This window comes from Hordeum vulgare, chromosome 4H (assembly GCF_904849725.1).
Source record: "Hordeum vulgare subsp. vulgare chromosome 4H, MorexV3_pseudomolecules_assembly, whole genome shotgun sequence".
In the NCBI taxonomy this organism is placed as follows: Eukaryota; Viridiplantae; Streptophyta; class Magnoliopsida; order Poales; family Poaceae; genus Hordeum; species Hordeum vulgare.
In genome coordinates, this window is record NC_058521.1 from 187,271,325 (window position 1) to 187,294,460 (window position 23,136).

The window sequence follows — 23,136 nt, forward strand, 5'->3', positions numbered from 1 at the left end:
ACATGGTACGGTGACGAATTGTTTGGGCCTACTTCTCAAGAACCCAACCATGCAACAGATGATCGCGATCTAGCTGGTACCTTGGAGAAACCCAATTTCAACAGACGTCGTATGTTCAGTTCTCAGGAGACGGCTCCAGTTGCCGCCTTCACCGAGACTCAAATAGCCGAGGTGGGAAATATTATCAGCCCCAACACACTACAAGAATCAGCTTCTTTGCCGTCTGCCATCACAGACGGGAAAGACTAAATCCCGGACGGCAAAGAGAATAACACAGACGGCAAAGAATCTCACGGCCGGCAAAATTTCTGCGTCAGCCTACGACGGCATCGTACCTTCTTTGCCGTATGTCCCCCCAAAGCGGACGACAAAGCTCTTTGCTGTCAGCTGTCCATAGGAGCAGTAGGCAAAGTGCTCGAGACGGCAGGCGACAGGCGTTGCCTCCGTTAGGGGTTAACGGAGGCTTTGTCGTCTACCTCCCCCCTCTTCTTTGTCGTCTGCGTCACCCTTATTCTTTGCCGTCTGCCTCCTCCTCCTCCCCCCTCCACTCTTTGCCGTTTGCCTCCTCCTCCCCCATCCTCTATGCCCTCTTCTTTGCCTTCTGCCCACCCTGGAGGCAGACGGCAAAGAGCCTATATAGACACACCAGGATGCACAGCTGGGTGCCATGTGGCCAACACATATATATAGTTCACCACACATATACTTGCCAACACATATATATAATTCACCACACATATATGATATACATATAAATCAATGTACATCCCCATATATCGAAAGAACCAACATACAAAGTATTGCACTGTTTATCTATATATACATATACATATAGTTCGACATTGTTCATCAACTCAAATGAAAACTAGATGATATACATATAAAGTTCATCCATCGACATTGTTCAACTCCATGAATGCCAGCTTCCATGCATGTAGTATATCCAATCTGCAAAAATGTGAATAAGGAAGTCACAAGAAGAACAAAATATGATGTTTTTGAGCTAATTATGTCATTCTAGCGGAAAACAAGCTAAGAATATAATATTCATGAGCTAACCAAAGTTCTTATGACATTTTTAGCTTATTATGGCATTTTGGAGCTAAATGGGTTAATTATGTCATTGTTGGGGAAACTAAAGCAAGGATAATATGAAACAGGAGAAGAAAGAGGAGGAGGAGGAGAAGAAGAAGAAATCAAGAAGAAGGAGGAGAAGGAGGAGGAGAAGGACTAGAAGGTCCTTGGCCTTCTCGTCCTCCTCCTCCTTCTCCTTCTTCTCTTCTTCTTCTTCTGCTTCTTCTTTCTTTGCATTTTTCCTATTTCTTCTCCTCTTCTCCTCTTGTTGGAGCTAAATTACCTAATTATGTCTTTTTGGAGCTATATGGGCTAATTATCCCATTTTAGAGGAAAACAAGCTAAGAATATAATATTCATGAGCTAACCAAGGTTCTTATGCCATTTTGAGTTATTATGGCATTTTGGAGCTAAATGGGCTAATTATGTCATTGTTGGGGAATTAAAGCAAGGATAATATGAAAGAGGAGAAGAAAGAGGAGGATGAGGAGAAGAAGAAGAAATCAAGAAGAAGGAGGAGTAGGAGGAGAAGGAGGAGGAGGAGAAGGACTAGAAGGTCCTTGGCCTTCTCCTCCTCCTCCTCCTCCTCCTCTTTCTCCTTCTTCTCTTCTTCTTCTTGTTCTTCTTCTTCTTATTCTTCTTTCTTTTCATTTTTCCTTGTTCTTCTCCTTTTCTCCTCTTTTTGGAGCTAAATTACCGAATTATGTCTTTTTGGAGCTAAATGGGCTAATTATCCCATGTTAGAGGAAAACAAGCTAAGTATATAATATTCATGAGCTAACCAAGGTTCTTATGCCATTTTGAGCTTATTATGTTATTTTGGAGCTAAGTGCACTACTGGAAAACAGTAATTTGCCATCAGCCAGTTCTTTGCCGTCTGCTGGTTGATGGCAAAGACACTCTTTGCCGTTAGCTTACCTAAAGCAGACGGTAAAGGGCTCACTGATGGTAAAAAGAATATTTGCCATCGGCCAGGGCTTTGCCGTCGGCCTGCGGACGGCAAAGAGACCTAGGGCAGACGACGAAGAGGGTAGATGGGTCCCACTAGACCTTGGGCCTGGCCATGTCCAACGGACAGGCTCTATGCCGTTAGCCTGGCCTTTGCCATTCATCGTTGGGCCCTTTGCCGTCAGGGGGCAGACGGCAAAGCTGACGACCGTTATCCCCTACCCCTCGCTCCACTACCCCACTCCCCGCTCTGTCTCTCCTTAAAACCGTCGTGCGCGCCTCCCTCCTGCACCACCGGCGGCCGACCACCCCTACGCCGCCCCCTACGCCGACCCCTGCGCCACCCCCTGCGCCGCCCCCTCACCTGCCCCCCACCGCCGCTACCACTGCCCCCCACCGCCATCACCACCGCCCCTTGCCTCCGCACGGCACCCCACTGCCGCCACCACTGCCCCCCGCCACCACACTACCCCCGGCGATGCCCCACTGCCCCGTCACACCTGTCCTCCTCGCCGCCCCGCCGCCCCCGCCGGTGAGTCCCCCCCATTTTTTTTTGTTTTTCCTTATATTTATTTATGTTAAATTAGTTAGGTTAGTTTTTTAGTTTATTAGGTTAGTTAGGCTAGTTAGTTAGGTTGTTAAATTAGTTTAGTTTAGGTTTAGTTAGGTTAGTTTCCTGTTTAGTAAAGAAGAAAAGGAGAAGAAGAAGAAGGAGAAAGGAGAAGAAGAAGAAGGAGAAAGGAGAAGAAGAAGAAGGAGAAAGGAGAAGAATAAGAAGAAGGAGAAAGGAGAACAAGAAAAATAAGAAGAAGAAGGAAAAGAAGAAGAAGGAAAAGGAAGGGAAGGAGAAGAAAGAAGAAGAAGAAGAAGAAGAAGAAGGAAAAGGAAGGGAAGGAGAAGAAGAAGAAGAAGAAGAAGAAGAAGAAGAAGAAGGAAAAGGAAGGGAAGGACAAGAAAGAAGAAGGAGAAGAAGAAGAAGAAGGAGAAAGAAGAAGAAGAAGAAGGAGAAAGGAGAAGAAAAAAATAAGAAGAAGAAGGAAAAGAAGAAGAAGGAAAAGGAAGGGAAGGAAAAGAAAGAAAAAGAAGAAAAATAGGAGAGGAAGAGAAGAATAAGAGGAAAAAAGAAAAGGAGAAGAAGAAGAAGGAGAAAGGAGAAGAAGGAGAAGGATAAAGGAGAAGAAGAACAAGGAGAAAGGAGAAGAAGAAGAAGGAGAAAGGAGAAGAAGAAGAAGGAGAAAGGAGAAGAAAAAAATAAGAAGAAGAAGGAAAAGAAGAAGGGGAGAATTGATTATCACCCCCCCTGTTCGTGCGCCACCACAACATAAGCCCCCCTGTTTGCCTGGCTCCCTTTTAACCCCCCCCCCCCAGTTTTCACCATGCTGTAGCTGATGCCCCCCTTTGCAATGTTTAACAGATTTGTCAATGGATAAATAACAAATGGGTACATCAATAGACAAAACTAGTTCACAGTTCACTTAATTTCTTCTTCTTTGGAGTCATCTTCTTCTTCTTCCCTTTTGCTGGAGACTTTGCTGGTGTAGCAGCAGCAAAAGTAGTTCATGGCAGCACAAACGAGTTCACAGTTCACTTAATTTCTTCTTCTTTCGAGTCATCTTCTTCTTCTTTCCTTTTGCTGGAGACTTTGTTGGTGTAGCAGCAATGGGGTGTCTAGGGAAGGGAAGAGGCTTGCCTTATCTTGGAGCAGCAATGGAGATGGGGCGGCTGGGGCAGATGCGGCGGCTGCGGCAGCTGCTGCGGAGGCGAGGCGCAGCAGCGCTTGGAGCGGCTAGGTCAGGGAGGGGAACGAGCAGAGAACGGGAGCAGCTTCTGCCTAGCTCGTGTGACTTATACTAGCTGAGGGAGGGCAGTTTTGTCATTTCAGAAAATAATTAGACTAGTCGGTGCTATTATTTGCTTAATGTAGAGCTAATAAACTCAAAGGGGGCCATTAGAAACATCGTTAGCACAACTAGGGGGTTAAAAGGGAGCCAGGCAAACAGGGGGGATTATGTTGAGGTGGCGCACGAACAGGCGGGTTAAAAGGAAAAGGAAGGGAAGGAGAAGAAAGAAGAAGAAGAATAAGAAGGAAAAGGAAGGGAAGGAGAAGAAGAAGAAGAAGAAGAAGAAGAAGAAGAAGAAGAAGGAAAAGGAAGGGAAGGAGAAGAAAGAAGAAGGAGAAGAAGAAGAAGGAGAAAGAAGAAGAAGAAGAAGGAGAAAGGAGAAGAAAAAAATAAGAAGAAGAAGGAAAAGAAGAGAAGAAGGAGAAGGAGGAGGAGGAGGAGGAGGAGGGAGGAGAAGGCCAAGGACCTTCTAGGCCTTCTCCTCCTTCTCCTCCTTCTACTTGATTTCTTCTTCTTCTCCTCCTCCTCTTTCTTCTCCTCTTTCATATTATCCTTGCTTTAATTAAGCCAACAATGACATAATTAGCCCATTTAGCTCCAAAATACCATAATAAGCTCAAAATGGCATAAGAACCTTGGTTAGCTCATGAATATTATATATTTAGCTTGTTTTCCTCTAAAATGGGATAATTAGCCATTTAGCTCCAAAAAGCCATAATTAGGTAATTTAGCTCCAACAAGAGGAGAAGAGGAGAAGAAATAGGCAAAATGAAAAGAAAGAAGAAGAAGAAGAAGAAGAAGGAGGAGAGAAGAAGGAGGAGGAGGAGGAGGAGAAGGAGAAGGTCAAGGACCTTCTAGTCCTTCTCCTCCTCCTCCTTCTCCTCCTTCTTGATTTCTTCTTCTTCTCCTCCGCCTCCTCTTTCTTCTCCTCTTTCATATTATCCTTGCTTTAATTTCCCCAACAATTACATAATTAGCCCATTTAGCTACAAAATACCATAATAAGCTCAAAATGGCATAAGAACCTTGGTTAGCTCATGAATATTATATACTTAGCTTGTTTTCCTCTAAAATGGGATAATTAACCCATTTAGCTCCAAAAAGACATAATTAGGTAATTTAGCTCCAACAAGAGGAGAAGAGGAGAAGAAATAGGCAAAATGAAAAGAAATAAGAAGAAGAAGAAGAAGAAGAGAAGAAGGAGAAGGAGGAGGAGGAGGAGGATGAGGAGGAGAAGGAGGAGAGAAGGCCAAGGACCTTCTAGTCCTTCTCCTCCTCCTTCTCCTCCTTCTTCTTGATTTCTTCTTATTCTCCTCCTCCTCCTCTTTCTTCTCCTCTTTCATATTATCCTTGCTTTAATTAACCCAACAATGACATAATCAGCCATTTAGCTCCAAAATACCATAATAAGCTCAAAATGGCATAAGAACCTTGGTTAGCTCATTAATATTATATAATTAGCTTGTTTTTCCCCTAAAATGGGATAATTAGCCCATTTAGCTCAAAAAAGACATAATTAGGTAATTTAGCTCCAACAAGAGGAGAAGAGGAGAAGAAATAGGCAAAATGAAAAGAAAGAAGAAGAAGAAGAAGAAGAAGAGAAGAAGGAGAAGGAGGAGGAGGAGGAGGATGAGGAGGAGAAGGAGGAGAGAAGGCCAAGGACCTTCTAGTCCTTCTCCTCCTCCTTCTCCTCCTTCTCCTCCTTCTTCTTGATTTCTTCTTATTCTCCTCCTCCTCCTCTTTCTTCTCCTCTTTAATATTATACTTGCTTTAATTAACGCAACAATGACACAATTAGCCCATTTATCTCCAAAATACCATAATAAGCTCAAAATGGCATAAGAACCTTGGTTAGCTCATTAATATTATATACTTAGCTTGTTTTCCTCTAAAATGGGATAATTAGCCCATTTAGCTCAAAACGACATAATTAGGTAATTTAGCTCCAAAAAGAGGAGAAGAGGAGAAGAAATAGGCCAAATTAAAAGAAACAAGAAGAAGAAGAAGATAATAAGGAGAAGGAGGAGGAGGAGGAGGAGAAGGCCAAGGACCTTCTAGTCCTTCTCCTCCTACTTCTTCTCCTTCTTCTTGATTTCTTCTTCTTCTCCTCCTCCTCCTCTTTTTCTCCTCTTTCATATTATCCTTGCTTTAATTAACCCAACAATGACATAATTAGCCCATTTAGCTCCAAAATACCATAATAAGCTCAAAAGGAATAAGAACGTTGGTTAGCTAATTAATATTATATACTTAGCTTGTTTTCCTCTAAAATGAGATAATTAGCCCATTTAGCTCAGAAAAGACATAATTAGGTAATTTAGCTCCAAGAAGAGGAGAAGAAATTGGCAAAATGAAAAGAAAGAAGAAGAAGAAGAAGAAGAGAAGAAGGAGAAGGAGGAGGAGGAGGAGGAGGAGAAGGCCAAGGACCTTCTAGTCCTTCTCCTCCTTATCCTCCTTCTTCTTGATTTCTTCTTCTTCTCCTCCTCCTCCTCTTTCTTCTCCTCTTTAATATTATCCTTGCTTTAATTTCCCCAACAATGACATAATTAGCCCATTTAGCTCCAAAATACCATAATAAGCTCAAAATGGCATAAGAACCTTGGTTAGCTCATGAATATTATATACTTATCTTGTTTTCCTCTAAAATGGGATAATTAGCCCATTTAGCTCAAAAAAGACATAATTAGGTAATTTAGCTCCAACAAGAGGAGAAGAGGAGAAGAAATAGGTAAAATGAAAAGAAAGAAGAAGAAGAAGAAGAAGAAGAAGAAGAGAAGGAGAAGGAGGAGGAGCAGGAGGAGGAGGAGAAGGCCAAGGACCTTCTAGTCCTTCTCCTCCTCCTCCTTATCCTCCTTATTCTTGATTTCTTATTCTCCTCCTCCTCCTCCTCCTCCTTCTTCTCCTCTTTCATATATCCTTTCTTTAATTTCCCAAACAATGACATAATTAGCCCATTTTGCTCCAAAATACCATAATAAGCTCAAAATGGCATAAGAACCTTGGTTAGCTCATGAATATTATATACTTATCTTGTTTTCCTCTAAAATGGGATAAGTAGCCCATTTAGCTTAAAAAGACATAATTAGGTAATTTAGCTCCAACAAGAGGATAAGAGGAGAAGAAATAGGCAAAATGAAAAGAAAGAAGAAGACGAAGAAGAAGAGAAGGAGGAGAAGGAGGAGGAGGAGGAGGAGGAGGAGAAGGCCAAGGACCTTCTAGTCCTTCTCCTCCTCCTCCTTCTCCTCCTTCTCCTCCTTCTTCTTGATTTCTTCTTCTTCTCCTCCTCCTCATATTTCTTATCCTCTTTTATATTATCCTTGCTTTTATTAACCCAATAATGACATAATTATCCCATTTAGCTTAAAATACTATAATAATCTCAAAATGGCATAAGAACCTTGGTTAGCTCATGAATATTATATACTTAGCTTGTTTTCCTCTAAAATGGGATAATTAGCCCATTTAGCTCCAAAAAGACATAATTAGGTAATTTAGCTCCAACAAGAGGAGAAGAGGAGAAGAAATAGGCAAAATGAAAAGAAAGAAGAAAAAGAAGAAGAAGAAGAGAAGAAGGAGAAGGAGGATGAGGAACAGGAGGAGGAGGAGAAGGCCAAGGACCTTCTAGTCCTTCTCCTCCTCCTCCTTCTCCTCCTTCTCCTCCTTCTTGATTTCTTCTTCTTCTCCTCCTCCTCCACCTTCTTCTCCTCTTTCATATTATCCTTGCTTTAATTTCCCCAACAATGACATAATTAGCCCATTTAGCTCCAAAATACCATAATAAGCTCAAAATAGCCATAAGAACCTTGGTTAGCTCATGAATATTATATACTTAGCTTGTTTTCCTCTCAAATGGGATAATTAGCCCATTTAGCTCCAAAAAGACATAATTAGGTAATTTAGCTCCAACAAGAGGAGAAGAGGAGAAGAAATAGGCAAAATGAAAAGAAAGAAGAAGAAGAGAAGAAGGACAAGGAGGAGGAGGAGGAGGAGAAGGCCAAGGACCTTCTAGTCCTTCTAGTCCTTCTCCTCCTCCTTCTCCTCCATCTTCTTGATTTCTTCTTCTTCTCCTCCTCCTCCTCTTTCTTCTCCTCTTTCATATTATCCTTGCTTTAATGAACCCGTTTAGCTCCAAAATGCCATAATAAATTAAAAATGGCATAAGAACCTTGGTTAGCTCATGAATATTATATTCTTAGCTTGTTTTCCGCTAAAAATGACATAATTAGCTGAAAAACATCATATTTTGTTCTTCTTCTGACTTTCTTATTCACATTTTTGCAGATTGGATATACTACATGCATGGAAGCTGGCATTGATGGAGTTGAACAATGTCGATGGATGAACTTTATATGTATATCATCTAGTTTTCATTTGAGTTGATGAACAATGTCGAACAATATGTATATGTATATATGGATAAACAGTGCAATACTTTGTATGTTGGTTCTTTGGATATATGGGGATGTACATTGATTTATATGTATATCATATATGTGTGGTGAATTATATATATGTGTTGGCAAGTATATGTGTGGTGAACTATATATCATATATGTGTGGTGAATTATATAAATGTGCTGTCAAATATATATATATATATATATATATACATTTGTGCTGTGAAATAATATAAAAAACAGGTACTATATGGGCTCTTTGCCGTCTGCCAGCTGATTGCAAAGACTTGTGCCATCAGCTGGCAGATGTCAAAGGTGCCACATGGCACCCAGCTGTGCATCCTGGGGTGTCTATATAGTCTCTTTGCCGTCAGCCTCCAGGGTGGGCAGACGGCAAAGAAGAGGGCACAGAGGAGGGGGGAGGAGGAGGCAGACGACAAAGAGTGGAGGGGGGGAGGGGAGGAGTAGGCAGACGGCAATGATGGAGGGGGGTGGGACGAAGACGGAAAGATGGAGGGGGGAGGAGTGGGCAGACGGCAAGGATGGAGGGGGAGGCAGACGGCAAAGATGGAGCGGGAGGCAGACGGCAAAGTCTCCGTTAACCCCTAACGGAGGCAACGCCTGTCGGCTGCCGTCTCGAGCACTTTGCCGACTGCTCCTAAGGAAAGCTGACGGCAAAGAGCTTTGCCGTCCGCTTTGGGGGGGCAAACGGCAAAGAAGGTCCTATGCCGTCGTAGGCTGACGCAGAAATTTTGCCGGCCGTGAGAATCTTTGCTGTCTGTGATTTTGTCTTTGCTGTCCGGGATTTTGTCTTTGCCATCTGTGATGGCAGACGGCAAAGAAGCTGATTCCTGTAGTGATGGGCAAACTATGTCATTGTTGGGGAAATTAAAGCAAGGATAATATGAAAGAGGAGAAGAAAGAGGAGGAGGAGGAGAAGAAGAAGAAATCAAGAAGAAGGAGGAGAAGGAGGAGAAGGACTAGAAGGTCCTTGGCCTTCTGCTTCTCCTCCTCCTCCTCCTTCTCCTTCTTCTCTTCTTCTTCTTCTTCTTCTTCTTCTTTCTTTCTTTCTTTTCATTTTTCCTATTTCTTATCCTCTTCTCCTCTTGTTGGAGCTAAATTACCTAATTATATCTTTTGGGAGCTAAATGGGCTAATTATTCCATTTTAGAGGAAAACAAGCTAAGTATATAATATTCATGAGCTAACCAAGGTTCTTATGCCATTTTGAGCTTATTATGGTATTTTGGAGCTAAATGGGCTAATTATGTCATTGCTTGGGAAATTAAAGCAAGGATAATATTAAAGAGGGGAAGAAAGAGGAGGAGGAGGAGAAGAAGCAGAAATCAAGAAGAAGGAGGACAAGGAGGAGAAGGAGGAGGAGGAGAAGGACTAGAAGGTCCTTGGCCTTCTCCTCCTCCTCCTCCTTCTCCTTCTTCTCTTCTTCTTCTTTTTCTTCTTCTTCTTCTTCTTTCTTTTCAGTTTTCATATTTCTTATCCTCTTCTCCTCTTTTTGGAGCTAAATGGGCTAATTATTCCATTTTAGAGGAAAGCAAGCTAAGTATATAATATTCATGAACTAACCAAGGTTCTTATGCCATTTTGAGCTTATTATGGTATTTTGGAGCTAAATGGGCTAATTATGTCATTGTTGGGGAAATTAAAGCAAGGGTAATATGAAAAAGGAGAAGAAATAGGAGGAGGAGGAGAAGAAGAAGAAATCAAGAAGAAGGAGGAGAAGGAGGAGGAGGAGAAGGACTAGAAGGTCCTTGGCCTTCTCCTCCTCCTCCTCCTCCTCCTCCTTCTCCTTCTTCTCTTCTTCTTCTTCTTCTTCTTCTTCTTCTTCTTTCTTTTCATTTTTCTTATTTCTTCTCCTCTTCTCCTCTTGTTGGAGCTAAATTACCTAAATATGTCTTTTTGGAGCTAAATGGGTTAATTATCCCATTTTAGAGGAAAACAAGCTAAGTATATAATATTCATGAGCTAACCAAGGTTCTTATGCCATTTTGAGCTTATTACGGCATTTTGGAGCTAAATGGGATAATTATGTCATTGTTGGGGAAATTAAAGCAAGGATAATATGAATGAGGAGAAGAAAGAGGAGGAGGAGGAGAAGAAGAAGAAATCAAGAAGATGGAGGAGAAGGAGGAGGAGGAGAAGGACTAGAAGGTCCTTGGCCTTCTCCTCCTTCTCCTCCTCCTTCTCCTTCTTCTCTTCTTCTTCTTCTTTCTTTTCATTTTTCCTATTTCTTCTCCTCTTCTCCTCTTCTTGGAGCTAAATTAGCTAACTATGTCTTTTTGGAGCTAAATGGGCTAATTATGTCATTTAGAGGAAAACAAGCTAAGTATATAATATTAATGAGCTAACCAAGGTTCTTCTGCCATTTTGAGGTTATTATGGCATTTTGGAGCTAAATGGGCTAATTATGTCTTTTTGGGGAAATTTAAAGCAAGGATAATATGAAAGAGGAAAATAAAGAGGAGGATGAGAAGAAGAAGAAGAAATCAAGAACAAGGAGAAGGAGGAGAAGGAGGAGGAGGAGAAGGACTAGAAGGTCCTTGGCCTTCTCCTCCTTCTCCTCCTCCTCCTCCTCCTCCTCCTCCTTCTCCTTCTTCTCTTCTTGTTCTTCTTCTTTCTTTTCATTTTTCCTATTTCTTCTGCTCTTCTCCGCTTCTTGGAGCTAAATTAGCTAACTATGTCTTTTTGGAGCTAAATGGGCTAATTATCTCATTTTAGAGGAAAACAAGCTAAGTATATAATATTAATGAGCTAACCAAGGTTATTATGCCATTTTGAGGTTATTATGGCATTTTGGAGCTAAATGGGCTAATTATGTCTTTTTGGAGCTAAATGGGCTAACTATGTCATTGTTGGGGAAATTAAGGCAAGGAGAATATGAAAGAGGAGAAGAGAAACTTACCGTAGTGGTCATCAAGGAGGAGAAACACCTGGAGAAGGGTCGTGCGATGCCGCTCGAGAGTTATTCTGCAGAATAGATATTTTGCAATGTCTCAGTTAGCATGATGACACTCAGTTATTAATGCTAGTTTATAATGAAACTCACCGTGCCAATCGAAGAGAAGACGGGCATCGGCGGAGGGACTTGACCACTCTTCTCGCACAGACCCTGAAGAGTGGGTCGTATTAGTTAGTAATGAAACAGACATTACACACATGATTTGGCTAATGTGAAAAAAAACTTACCACAAAAAGCTCGGACAGGGCCCGTTGACCGGACTCATTCTGGGACCTCTCCTCCTCAATCAATCGTGCCGTGGTCTGGTCCCTCCCATCAGGAGTAGCCTGACTTGACAATCTCTCTTTCGCAAGAGCAGCCTCAAGAGCAGCCTGGCTTGCCAATCTCCCTTTCCCAAGAGCAGCCTGGTTTGCCAATCTCTCTTTTTGAAGAGCAGCCTGAAACACCATTCCTTGTTACCACAGTAATGATCTATGGTGACACACATAATGAAATGGATGAAAGTGTTCTTAGTTCGTACAACTAACCCCGATGGCAAGTTCGACTGGCCGTGGACGACGCATTATCTTAGGACAGCTGCTCGACTGGCGCGCCTTGATCTCCGGGAGAGTGAGTGGACAACGTATTATCCCATCTCCAATGGCTATCGAGCCATGGGGCCTCCCGCCACCAGATATCATCACCAGCTTTGGAGCCAAAGGTTCCTGGCTAGTGTTAAAGTCATCCCCTTTCGTAGCCTTCCCCGTGTCCCTGTATGCCACGAGCTTCTGGTGGGATGATATGTTGGTGAAGTTATTGGGATCATCTAGGTCAGACTCAGAGAATGCCTTCGCCTTCTTGTACGAGGCAGTATGGGCCATGCCATAAAGATCGTACAAGTGTGGCATCTCCGTCTTATTGTGATGCGCCTAAAAGAGAGGAACAAAATATTAGAATCAAGAATGAATTGCATGAATCATGAAGCAAATCACATACCCAGTTTCGTCCAAATTGCAGTAAGTTGGTGGTGCCTTGATGGTGTGGCACACCAACCATTTGGCTACGCCGATCCTTCGCATTCTCGTGGACGGCTCGCCAGCTGCCTGTGCACCACTCATCAACCAACGCCTCCCAACAATCCATCTTATCCGCACACCATCTTGGGGGCACGTGTAAGTTATTAGAAAGAATTTTCAGCGCTACGCCTATGAATGAAATCAAGAAAACTACGTAGAAGGACTTAAGAATAGGTCATTACCTTCATGTATTGCTCCTTCTTCAGAAACTTTGCGCGGCAATCCTTCTTCTGCTTCTTAATACCACGCGTGGCGTAGTAATCTCGAATAGCCTGCGGCCGAGACTCGTGGCACAAGTTCCGTAGTAACCGCCTACACTTGGCCTCGAGAACCCTGGCCGCCTCCTCCTCATATCCATCCTCACACCTATAGAAGGTGTGCAATCAAACGTGAAAACACCGATTAGTACAATAATAAGCTATATTGTTAATTTTAGATTCTGTAAAAGGATAATTTACCCAAAAGCTCTTGATCACCATCTCGGCCCTCGTGTGGCACAAGACACCATCTATAATCTCCTCCGGCGGGGTCTGCGCAGCCTGGTAGTGCTCCCAGGAAAATCCTAGTGTAGGAACCTAAACCTCACCAGGCAACGTGACAAACCCCGAGAAATTTGTCCGGCAAAGCACACCAAGGACGGAGTTCGGCCTGCGGACTCCAAGAGGGTGTACCCATCTCCTGCAGTATGATAAGGTCAACGCATTAGATATTTGAACAAACTTGAAGGCAAAAGCTAAAAAAATAGTAAATGTACTTACCTATCTCCTTCAGGTTTAATCACCGGCCTCTGCTCGCGGGTAGCCGGCGCGACCGGGAGACGTGTACTACCATGCTTGTACACGGTGGCCCCGTCCACCTGCACATCACCCTCACTATCCGTAAGCTCATCCCCACCATCCCCGCCACCTGAGCCACTCGGACCCTCGGTCCAATTTGGCAACTCGGTACGATCCGGCAGGGTCTCCCATCCGGGCCTCTCCACATCGGGTGAAGCCTCCGGAACCGTAGTATCCTCCGGCTGCTCCTGGGCCTAATGCACCTCGACCCGAGGCTGCTCCTGGACCGGAGTCTCATGGGACGAGTGCCCGTCAACAACAGGCTCCTGGAACGGATTCCCCGTAGCCTCCTCCGCAAACGGGTCGACCATAGTAGTCCTATGCTCAGGTGAATGAGCTGGTGGTGGTGGCGAGGATGGCTCAACAGTCCTCCTGGATCTTCCGCGGACACCACCTCTCCCTGTACCCTTCCCCTTCTTCCCTACCCGACCAGCACCTCTGCCAGTGGGCAATGCCGCCGACGAAGAAGAACCCATGGGTGGTGTCGACAGACTGTCTGCCAAGGCTCTACGGAGAGATAGGGGTGGAAGGGAAGTACCACCCCTCATGCAGGGCGCCTGGGAAGAACCCGTCGAGCGATCTGGACCAGCGCCCACCATCTTTCCACAGCTGGTGACCTGCCATGATAAAGATTAAAAGAAATTAGTACAACATAAAAAAATTGAATAACTGACATGAATAATAATATGTACACGAATAATAAAGATTAAAATATATATAATTTAAGTTGTGAATCTTACAAACTAATAATCATCATCAAAAAATGCATCATCATCATCACTATCACGCATGTCTTCATGAATGACGTGCTCGTCGGGTTCAATGGCGTGAAGTTGTGAAAGGCCTTCCTTTAATCGTTGAAGCATGGACAGGTCATCCGCATGAGTAACCTCTACGAGTTCCAGGTCTTGTGGGTCCGGCTCAGGGCTGGAGTCGGATTCATTGTCATTGTCTACTTCCATGTTCTTGGGTGAAGCACGATGGTTCTTGAAATGTTTCTTGGAAAGACGTGTTTCTTGGAAGAATTCTCCATCATATGTGTCTGGGTTAATGTGAGGTTCATAATCTTGTTCATTTGGGAGAGGTGGTCTGACATGTGGCGGCACTTCATAAACAACATACCAACCTTCCAGATTCTTATCTGTTTGGCATGCCCACGGTAGATAGAAAACTTGGGTCGCGTGTTGAGCTGTAATATAGACATCGGGAACATCTAAATGGGTGTTTGGATTGATTTCTACTAGTCCTATATGTTCATGAGTCCTTCTAGTCTTCTGCGGCTGGAACCAATAACATTTGAAGACTACGACGCTCGGTGGGTTTTCACCATAGAATTGAAGTTCATAAATTGCTTCAACTCTTCCGTAATACTCGATAACACCTTCACCAATAGCAGAGACACCACAATTTGTAGATTTCCGGTCGGGCATAGATAGCTCTTTGCCAAAGGTACTAAAGAGATACCCGTTGATGTTGTATTTCTCAAATGAACGGACCTTATAGTCAAAACTATTAGCGACTTGTCTCAATTCTCCATCCATAGACTCTGAATTAGCCTACAAGTTTAATACAAACGATTGTTGCATTAGCCGCAAGTTAGACCAAGAATGAAACGGTCCATTATTGATAATTACCGTTTGTTTGAACCAAGAGATCAAACCGGGATAGCCGCCTCCTGTCTTTGACAGAAGCTCATACTCTTCGACGGAATCATTTTCGATCACCTCTCCATCTGAGAATTTGGCGACGTAACGGCTGTTTGAAATATCCGGGAGTAAGATCAGTTCAAATGAATTAGAAGTTACGGGAAAATGTGCCGAGAACTCACTCGATGTACGGCCGCACTTCTGTTAGGTTGTTGAAGATATACAACGAAATGTTCCACCATTCTTCGACATACAACGTTATTGGTTTCGTAGCACTGGCTGGTGCGAGCTTCCCTTTGAATAGGCTGAGGTTGGACCCACCTTTTTTAGGGTCTGCATCATTGTGCCGAGGCTTCGGATTATGCAAATGATGATTTTTGGCTTCGTAGTGTGCCGTCACAAAGTTTGCCACCTCCTCAGTAATGAATGCCTCAGCCATCGATGCTTCAATTCTACGCTTATTTTACATTTAGCTCGAAGGGTCTTCTGCATCCTCTCAGTTGCATAGCACCAACGATCTTGCACGGGCCCACCCAATCTTGCCTCGGTCGGTTGATGTAAAATCAAATGCTGCATTGGATTAAAGTAGCCCGGTGGAAAGATCTTCTCTAACTTGCACAACAAATCCGGTGCAAACTCCTCCATGTCTTCTACCACGCCAGGCGACAATTGTTTTGCACAAAGAACACAGAAGAAATAGCTCAGCTCCGCCAGTACTAGCCATTCATCCTCAGGAATAAAGCCAGTAACATCACCTGCATTACCAGCTCTAGCCATATGTGCCAATCATGACTCTTGAGACCAAAGATTTTTAATTTTTCAAGACTCGCTCCCCTCTTTAGATTCGTTGCATACCCATCGGGGAACATCAAGTGCATTTTGACCCACAAGATAATTTCCCTCATAGCTGGCCTTCCAAGATTGAACCAGGCCTTTGGCTTCGACCACTTCTGCTTTCCTTTGCCTCCTCGCATGTTTTGTAACGGTCTATGACATAGTGTATCTTGATCGACTCTAGCCTTAATATTATGCTTTGTCTTCCCATCTATGTCGAACAATGTACCAAAAATAGCGTCTCCGATATTCTTTTCAGTGTGCATCATGTCGATATTGTGTGGAAGAAGGAGGTCTTTGAAGTAAGGCAGATCCTAGAAGCATGGCTTGTGAGTCCAAGCGTGTTTTGAATTATACCCCTTGAAATACCCTGGACGCTCTGGATCAGGCTCAAGGGCATTTAACTGATCCAGGATCTCTTGGCATGTGAACACAGGTGGTGCCAAGTTTTTGACAACTTTACCTTTGGTAAAGTTCTTCTTGTCTTTTCTGAACTGATGGTCAGGCTCCAGGAACAGTCTATGCAAGTCAAAGCAAGAATACTTCCGACCCTCCTGCAACCAATGAAGCTGAAGAGCTACCATGCATTGGGGGCACGGGAACCTTCCATGCACACACCATCCAGAGAATAGCGCATAAGCTGGCAAGTCATGCATAGAGTACATGTACCACACATGCATTTTGAAGTTTTCTTTTCTAGCGGCAGCATATGTCTTGACCCCATTATCCCAAGCTTCTTCCAATTCATCCTTAAGCGGTTGCAGGTACACATTCATATTCTTCCCCGGATAATTGGGCCCTGGAATTATCAACGTCAAAAATATGTTCTTTCTTTGCATAATCTGCTCGGGGGGATATTGAGTGGAATGACAAATACAGGCCAACAATTGTATTGGGTTGCCGTCATGCCGAAGGGATTAAAACCATCCGTGGCGGCGCAGACTCGAGGATTCCTTGGATCTGCCGCTTTATCCTGATGCAATCCATCGAAATGTTTCCACGCTTCCCCATCCGATGTGTGTACCATCATCTTATTCCCATCCGCATCTAGTTCGGTTCTTTTGTCCAATTTGTGCCATGTCATCTGTCTGGCTGTCTCTTCGACCATGAAAATACATTGAAGTCTTGGTACGATTGGCATATACCGAAGAACACTAACTGCGATTTTGGTCTGCCTCCTCTCACCCATACCGTTGTCTAGCACAAGATACCTGGAAGACTCGCAATTCGAACAATAGTCCAAGTGTTCATACTCCTTCCTAAATAAGACACATCATTTCTCACATGGATCTATCTTCTCATAGGGCATCTTAAGTACACGAAGTATTTTGTCCGACTGGTACAGGTTTGCAGGCATGACATGGCCTTTGGGTAGGAAGCGTCCAAATAGTGTCATCATCGCGTCGTAGCATTCTCTTCCCAAGTTGAACTGAGCCTTCAGAGCCATTACTTGTGCAATTGCATCCAGCTGACAGAGCTTAGTGTGCTCATGGAGAGGACGTTTTGAAGACTCCAACATTTCATAGAAGGCCTTTGCAGATTCCTCCATCTCATCTTCCGAATCCCGAGCATCATCAAAGTCTTGCACCATGTCTTCGATCCCGGTACCATGCTCGTCCGTGCGACGACGGACCACCTCAGCTCTTGTGCGTTGTATAGACTCACCATGAAATGTCCACACCGTATAATTAGGCTTAAAACTCCTCCTCTGCAGGTGTTTAATCATTATAGCCTCTGTCGTCTTTTTATAGTTGTTGCATCCAGGACATGGGCAATAGTTTCTTTCCTCTCCATTTGCGAATGCGGCTTTCACAAATTGCTTTGTTTTTACAAACCATTCTTTCGTCATCTCTTTCTGACTAGGGTGACCGGTATACATCCACGCACGATCACTCATCTTGCGTAGCTACTAAAGACAGAAGAAATATATTTATATATAATTTAGCATTTATATTCATCGGTTAATCAGGTTCGCCATTTTTATTACGTCCAGGCAACCTACATGCTAATCGGTAAAGATAGGTCCTAATCCCACCCGAGTATGTGTAGATTGGGTTCGTTTTACCATGCTCTGCTCCGGATCCAACGCAAAATTTCGGCAGCACCTCCCCGTTGTTCTCGTGATACACGTCTCCGCAATAAACAGAGAGGATGTGCATCCGGAGAACAACAGGGAGGCACTGACGAAACTCCGCATCGGATCCAGAGCACAGCATACGGGAAAACGAACCCAATCCACACATACTCGGGCTGTCCATGGATAATGTTGGACAATTCGAAAGGATGGCGGTTATAAATATGCAAAGACATGCATATTTGTAGATGTCGCCCTTTCAAACGGGAGACGCATACTGGTCACGCATACTGATAAATTAATTTAATTACCTAAATCTAGAAAGTTTCATCCGGAAATCGAGCCACAGTAAATGAAGGGGCGGGGAGGAGATGAAATTTGTATTGACCCACGAATGCAGGGGCGGAGCTCGCACAACGCACGCGCAGGTCTTCGCACAGCAGACCTCATAGCGACGAGACTACTATCACATGTAAATCCACCCGATCAACACAAATATTCTAATTATGTCATTTTAGAGGAAAACAAGTTAAGAATATAATATTCATGAGCTAACGAAGGTTTTTATGCCATTTTGTAGGTAAATGGGTAATTATCTCATTGTTGGGGAAAATGAGGTGAGGAGAATAAGATAGAGGAGAAGAAAGAGGACGAGGAGAAGAAGAAGAAGAAATCAAGAAGAAGGAGAAGGAGGAGGACGAGAAGAAGGAGGAGGAGAAGGTATTCTTCTTCTCTTCTTCTCTTCTTCTTCTCTTCTTCTTTTCTTCTTCTTTTCTTCTTCTCCTTCTTATTTTTGTCTTCTCCTCCTCCTCTTCTTCTTCTTCTCCTCCTATTCTCCTCTTCTCCTCCTCCTCCTCTTCTTCTTCTTCATATTCTTTCTATTAAGCTAACCAGCTAACTAACCTAATTAATCAAGCTAACTAAACCTATCGCTGAACCTAGATAGCACTAAACAGCAAAAAAACAGAATCTACCACTAAGTAACGAAAAAAGAATCTAGCTACCACTAAATACCAAACAACAAAAAATCAACTTCTTCTTCTTTTTTCTCTTCTTCTCCTTCTTATTTTTTTTCTTATTCTCTTCTTCTCTTCTTCTTTACCTCTTCTCCTTCTTATTTTTTTCTTCTCTTCTTCTTCTTCTTCTCCTTCTTATTTTTTTCTTCTCCTCTTTTTCTTCTTCTTCTTATTCTTTTTCTTCTCGTCCTACTCCTCTTCTTCTTCTCCTCTTCTCGTCCTCCTCCTCCTCCTCTTGTCCTCTTCTCCTCCTCCACCTAACTAACCAAGCTAACTAACTAACCTAACTAAAACTACTAACCTAACTCAATCTACCACTAAAACTACTAACAATAATCTAGCTACCACTAATTAACAAAAAAAACTAAATATGTAATTAGTAAAAAAGAAAAAAGAGGACTCGTCGGAGGGGGGCGGCCGGGGAGGAGGAGGGTGCGGCGGTGGAGGAGACGGCAGTGGAGGAGGTGGCGTAGGGCGGTCGGGGAGGAGGAGGGCGCAGGGTGGCCGGGGAGGGCACAGGGCGGCCGTGGAGGAGGAGGGCCTAGGGCGACCGGGGAGGAGGAGGGCGCAGGGCGGCCGAGGAGGAGGAGGGCGCAGGGCGGCCGGGGAGGGTGCAGGGCGGCCGGGGAGGAGGAGGGCGCAGGGCGGCGGGGAGGAGGACGCAGAGCGGCTGGCGAGGAGGAGGGTGCTGGGCGGCCGGGGAGGAGGAGGGGGCAGGTCGGCCGGGGAGGAGGAGGCGCAGGGCGGCCGGGTAGGAGGACGGCGCAGGGCGGCCGGGGAGCAGGAGGGCGCAGGGCGGTGCAGGGAGGCCGGAGGAGGGCGCGGCGGCGGTGGTGATGTCGGGGGTGAGAGAGAGGGTGTCGGGGTAGCCGTTAGGGGGAGAGAGAGGCGCGTGGGGGTGGGGCTAACGGCCGTTAGGGGGCACCCTCTTTGCCGTCCGCCTCCTGACGGCACAGAGCACTCAGGCAGATGACAAAGAGAGAGGCCATTAGGGGGAGAGAGGGGCTGCGGGGTGGGCCACCCATGCTCTTTGTCGTCTGCCTGAGTGCTCTTTGCCGTGAGCTGGCAGATGGCAAAGAGCTGGCTGATGGCAAATAGTACCTTTGGCATCAGCCTGCTCTTTGCCATCTGGTTTCTTTGTAGCTGATGGCAAAGAGGGTCTTTGCCATCAGCCAGCAGAGGGCAAAGAAGCTGCAAATGGCAAATAACTGTTTTCCAGTAGTGAACACACTCAAGAAGGTGGTCTCTGAGCAGAACTCGATCCCATTATAGCTGAAGAAGCAGAAGGAATGGAAAAGAAAGAATAACAAGGGTGCGAGCCAGCCGGCACCGAGTATGATCCGTGCTCATGACGGGCCACCAATATCTGAGGATATTGAGAGGAGGGTGCATGTGGCGGGTAGGCCGATGGTACCGACTAATCTGCTCAATGCTGCAACCAGTGCTATGCGGAGTCTGCATGATAGTGTTCTTTATATGGAGAAGCGGCCTCTCTCCGAGAATGATGTGGCATATCCGGTTTTCGTGTCCAAGGTGCGAGAGGGCAAGGGCTTTGTCGATAGCAACATCGGGCATATGATCGTCCTACCATTTGATGACATCTTCGCTATGCTTAACCTTTATCCGCTGCACTACACCTTCATTCGGCTATTTTTGCTCAGTATGGACATGCGGATCATTAGAGACAAGACCCCGGACATCGTGATAGTCGACCCCTTCTACATGCATGCCAATATCTTGGCCAGCGCTGGGAACCGGCCAATCGCGAGTTCATACCTCGAAGGCGTCATTCTGGCGAACGCAGATAAGTATAACTTCCTCGTGCCTTACTTTTCCAGTAAGTTACCCCCTCATCGCCCCGTAACATATGATTTCTTAGGTTTCGATCGTTCTTTTTTCCCCTAAAATTACGTGTTTTGTGAAGTGACACACATTACACACTCATCCACTTAAGCCCGAAATATTCCATGGCCACGTATTTCGACTCGGACCGTGAGTCAAAGAAAGACTACACAAATATCAAGAAAGTTCTTGATGTTGCTCTCCCCGGCTACGCCAAATCTGGAGGCACCTTCTGGAGGCCAATTTGTAGGTACGGCAAGCACGTGTTCACCCACGTAACGACGTTCCCCTGCGTCAAGGAGCCGCCTGGCAGTCAGAAGGATGCCTACTACGCCCTCCATCACATGCGGGCGATCGTACGGGACCGACATAACCGTATGCTACCAAATGATCTCAAAGAATGGGCCGCACGCTTGTCGGCAATCTAGGACGAGGACATCAGACAATAATTCTTTCGCATCCAGTCGGAGTTTGTGGAAATCATCTATCAAGATGTCTTTCCTAGATCGGGCAGTTCTACCTCAACTGTCAACCGTCCAGCAGTGAAATAGATACAACGCTACAAATGTAGGCTGACAACGACCGCACATTCATGACCATCACGAAAGACGGCGGCTTCATCCACGTTGCGGTCCCTGAGTCGAGTCGAAAGTATTAATGTTATGTAGTTCTGAAATATCGATTAGCTCATGTTGTAATTAAACTTTGATGAACTTGTATGTCTCTTTAGTTTGGACAGTCGTTCAACTTATATGTAATCAATGCTTATATATTATCTGTGAATTGCTACTAATGTTCTGTTTGTCTAGTGCATCGAGATGTTGTCGTATGTCATGTACAAGGGTGAGGTTCCCGGAGTCTACGACGACTGGGAGGAGTGTCGGAGACAGGTTCACCATTTCAGCGGTAAAAGTTACAAACGGTACACCACTAGGGTGGAGGCGGAAGCTAGATATGCGCGCTATCTAGCGGGAGAGACGTGGGACCGGAGGAGGAACCGGATGAAGATCAGTTTCATCGTGATGATGCTCATCGTGACAGCAACCCTCTTCTATGTGATGGTAGTTTAGATATCGACTTGTAATGTGAAGAGAAACTCGCATCTCGCGGTCTCGACACTTGTAATGTTCTAACTTTATTCGGTATTTTTAATTCGGAGACTAATATGATGAATTGTATTCGGAGACTAATCTTCTATTGTATTCGATAAAAATCTGTTGTTTATATTCCGTGTGCTAACATATTTTTTAACTTGTGCAGATATCAAAAACGCAAAAAAAAATGGCCCAGCGGTAGTACCGCTGGAGCTGGCGGTAGTACCGCTGGAGGGTCAGCGGTAGTACCGCTGCTACGAGCGGTAGTTCCGCTGGGCTCGTGCTGTGAGTGAGAGTACCTTACTAATGGCGCACCACTAGAAGGTGCGCCATTACTATCTTTCATTAGTGAATGGCCCCAGCGGTACTACCGCTGGAGGACCAGTAGTAGTACTGCTTGGGGACCAGCGGTAGTAGCGCTGCTGCCAGCGGTATTACCGCTGGGCTCGTGTGGCACATCGGACAATAGTGCGCCATTAGTAACCAAGGCTACTAGTGGCGCACCTATGGGCATAGTAATGGCGCACCATGTGGTGCGCCACTAGTAGCCTTGGTTACTAATGGCGCACCAACGGTGCGCCATTAGTATTTGCTACTAGTGGCGTGATACTAGTGGCGCACCTATAGTGCGCTACTAATACCCAATATAGGTGCGCCACTAATAGCCTTTTTTCTAGTAGTGTTGCCGAGCTTGTCAATGAGCCGAACCAGGCTTCCCAGCCGCGTCGCGCCCGGAGCCGCAGGCCGACGGGCTTGGGTACCCCCGTTCCGAGAGGCGTGACACATGTCATCAATATGTTGTGGTGTTTATCGTATGTTGATTGTTTGTTTCCGGATTGTTTCTTTTTGATAGAGTTCCAAAACCGATCTAGAGTGTGAGGACTCTTTCGACTACGTTGGTTCGTCTACTTCATGGATTCATTCTTCTTCCAAGCGGGATCACATGCAAGGTAACCATTTCTTTGGATAACACTACTATCATTTCTATGATATTTGTCTCGCTTCTATCGTTATCTCTCGTCATCTACCACCTGTTTGTCAAGCCTTCCAAAATGCCATGATAAGTCTCTAACCTCCACATTCCTAGCAAACCATTGTTTGACTAAGTTATCACTTGCTCAACCCTTCTTACAGCATTGCTAGTTGTAGGTGCAGTTTGTTCCATGTGACAACATGGATATCTTGGGATATCACAATATTATTGCTATTTAATTTAATCCATCTATATACTTGGTAAGAGGTGGGAGTCTTGGCCTTTTGCTCGGTGTTTTTCCCCCTTTACTGCCCTAGTTACTTGTGTACTTTGTTATGTTCCATGTTGAGCACTCCTAACATGCTTAGGGTTCTTATGGAGACCCCCCTTGATTTTTGTTTTGAGATAAAACTCTTCAGGGAAGGCACAAAATTCCTAGTACATTTACATATAACTAATAAAAAATGCATAGGGACCCGTCGGCACCCATGGAGAATTAATTAACAACCTGGGCCAGTGCTTCTCATGG